The sequence below is a fragment of the Diadema antillarum genome, unplaced genomic scaffold (genome assembly GCF_040938485.1).
Source record: "Diadema antillarum isolate AM-2024a unplaced genomic scaffold, OU_Dant_1.0 seq00000566_RagTag, whole genome shotgun sequence".
In the NCBI taxonomy this organism is placed as follows: Eukaryota; Metazoa; Echinodermata; class Echinoidea; order Diadematoida; family Diadematidae; genus Diadema; species Diadema antillarum.
Window position 1 is genome coordinate 1,402,539 of NW_027271505.1, and position 3,124 is coordinate 1,405,662.

Genomic DNA, 3,124 nt, shown 5'->3' on the forward strand with positions numbered 1-3,124 from the left:
TCTATGAAAGAAACTCTCTCTGTATTGCCTTTGCGTTGGCGCATACACATTGATTAGCATGAGATTAGTTTCTTGAACTTTTGCTCTGAGTATTAGTAGTTGACCGTTCAAGGTACATTTTACTACAAGATTTTGAGCATCAAGTCTATCATTAAATAAAATTGAAACTCCTCGTGAATGATTTGATCCATGCGCAAAGAAGCACGGACCCCGCCATTCACTTCTGACAATTGATTCAAAATCACTGCACCAGTATGTCTCTTGAAAAAGTACAATATCTGCCTTCTGGTGCTTACACCAATGAAAAACTTGACTTCTTTTGTCTTTATTTCTTAAACCTCTTGCATTTAAACTGATTATATGACAGTTCACCATTCAAATAAAGGGAAAAGAGAACACAAGTATATTCTTTATCACTTCACTCATCTCTTCTTTGGCACTTTTTTCGAAGATTTCTGCTTCCGTTTCGTTTGTTTCACTTTCCTTTCTTTTGTTGCCCGTTTAGGTAGTTCCGGTGACTCAGCGGAGAGTTAAGACAACGCTTCCACGCCGTCATCTTCGCTCGATGATTCTTCGCTCGAAGCTTCCGAGTGTGTGCGAGAGTCGGTCATCTCCGACCGGTCTGCTGAGAGGTCAGTGACAGGCTCTGTCGGCGTAGGAGTTGAAATTTCTCCGTTAGACTTGTCAGCGGACTGTCGCGGCTGTGAAGCGTTGCGATCCCCGACTAGGTATTGCGTAATCTTGGGCTGAATGTGCGTCTGGTTGTCATGGAGTGATTGACGTGCACTCGCTGTACTTGCGGCTTGTCGACCCGATGCGATCAGCTGTTCGATCAGGTGCACTGGTGGTATAGCAGCAGAGGCTGATGCCGACGGGGAAGGCGATGGTGCTGGCATCGGTCCATGTTCGCTGGTGTCTCTGGTCGGTGAGGTGGGCGGGGTCTCGAAGGAGCAATCCTGTTGCAGGTGTCCGGGCTGTTTGCATCGTCGACAGACGATGGGGTTGCTGCATTGCGACCGGTGGTGCCCTGCATTCAAACAACGTGAGCACATGAGGTTTGCCCTTGCAGGTGGTACGATCTGGCCATAGTGGTAGACTTTGGCTTTAAAAATACCAAAGTTCATGTCTCGAGGCAGGGGCTTCGATGGATGCTGTATGTAGACTATCCGGTTGCCGGTCAGGCAGTCAGTGAGCAGACCATCTACACGGAGACGTTCACGGATAGGGGCACCGAGGACCTTGTGTTTGCATTTTTCCAGTTCATCGGTGATGACAGTGTCGAGAACTGAAAGTGGTATGTCTCTGATGAGGAGACGTAGACTGTTTTCTTTCCCAGCTGTGATGAAAGGGTTTTGGTCATACACTGCGACATTGGCATTTCTGATGTTCAAGCCATTTGTTATCAGTTTCATTCTTGACTCCCGATTTTCCACGTACAGCCTCCATAGACCACGAATTCTCTGTATCCCCTTAATTTCTCGTCCTTGCACACTAGGTCCTACGGATGAGGCATTTGTACATGTCCTCGTTTGACATTCCCTTCTCACTCGCTGATGGTATGTCTTTATTTTTCAGGAAGACTGGCTTACCTCCAAGCTGTTCCTCAGGTTTCGCAGAAGGGAAAGCATGGGCCGCTTTCTCGCCGTATGACGTGTCACTGCGTGCCGCCATTTTCAAAGTCAGGATCTGTGTGCTGAAGTTCAAATCAAATCCTGCTATTTTCTATTTCAGAGTTGTCATCCACCATTCCAGTCAGCACAAAGGATTCACAAGTGTTCCAATATAATCTTCAGTCACAAATTTCTTTCCAAAACAGTTTCTATGATTGCAGATTTAGAGGTTTTCACCGCAGAGAAAAATCGTCGTAACAATTTCAGAGTCGGTGAAGAGCGCCCTCTTCGAAAAAAAAATAAACTTGATCGTATCCGTCCAATCTTGGGGTCATTATCTTTTTTGTGTCTTTTACCCTCCCCACCATATTATTTCCTTTGCATCTCGTAATCAAAGTGACGCAGTCCTCGTTGAAGATTATGTATGTTTTCATTTCTTTTTCAGATTTTTGTTTATGTCGTGTTATAAATTATCTGTTCAATGATTGTCACTGAAATGGTGATTTTGATTATGCGTGCATGACGCGGCATTCGTAGTAGATATGGCTACTGTACATGGGTCGGGTTCCTTTCAGTTTCATACTGTTGTTTTTGTAAGGGAGTATATGACAACATGGTTGTGCAAAATTAAGACCAATCTTGAAGTGCATACTCTTGTGAAGATAATTTGAAAACTTTCATATTTTGAACCCTTATTATCATCCTTATATATCATCATTGAGGATTCTGAATTTTAATCTTAAATATAGAATTGACTAAGGCAAGAAATATTCTATGGAACGAGCCCATAATTGAATTGTTCAAATTTTCACATTGAGATCATATGAATTCCTGTCTTTGAATGTTCTCAGTTATCCAGGTAAAGTATATCATGAACTATATCAGTAAATCTAGTCAACTGGACTTACTTGTCGATTCCTTTGTTATCTCAAGACTCATCGGGTTCTTCCCCAAACCTGACGTCAGCTGACCTCACTCCAACTTTTAACCTCGTCCAGTTCGAGTTTGCAAGAGACGCTTGTAGAGTTGTTTTGGTAATCGATACGTCAGGAAGCATGGGCGGGGTAAGTTGACTCCACGTTTTATCCTCAAACTAATTGAAAATTTGTATGATGGCCCTGGTGCAGCTCCCAGAATTTTGGCTCCTCAAAACAAAACGAAGCAAGAAAAAAATCAAAAACACCAATACGAGCTCTACCCTTCATTGCGGTATAGTTATTCATAATGTTTTGTTTGTAATTTGTATTCGTATTTGCTCTATTCCCCAAACACACACACACATACACGCGCGCGCACACACACACGCACACACACACACCATGGAGAAAAAGGGGACTCAAACCCCCCAAATTGGGGAATGTTTGCAATTCTTCCTCTCTGTATATACATGTAGGCTACAAGTATGGTGCCATGCATGAATGAGCGTAGTTATTGATTCGTGGTACTTTGGTCGTGGGATATGCCCCTCCCCCCCCCCCCCCCCCCTCCAAGAAAGAGGGGAGGGGCAGATTCAC

The 3,124-nt window shown here is 43.8% G+C and overlaps 1 pseudogene; it reads right to left on the bottom strand.

The window, feature by feature from the left end:
* Positions 1-422: 422 nt before the first annotated feature.
* On the bottom strand, positions 423-1,891 carry LOC139735228 (uncharacterized; annotated as a pseudogene).
* Positions 1,892-3,124: the final 1,233 nt, after the last annotated feature.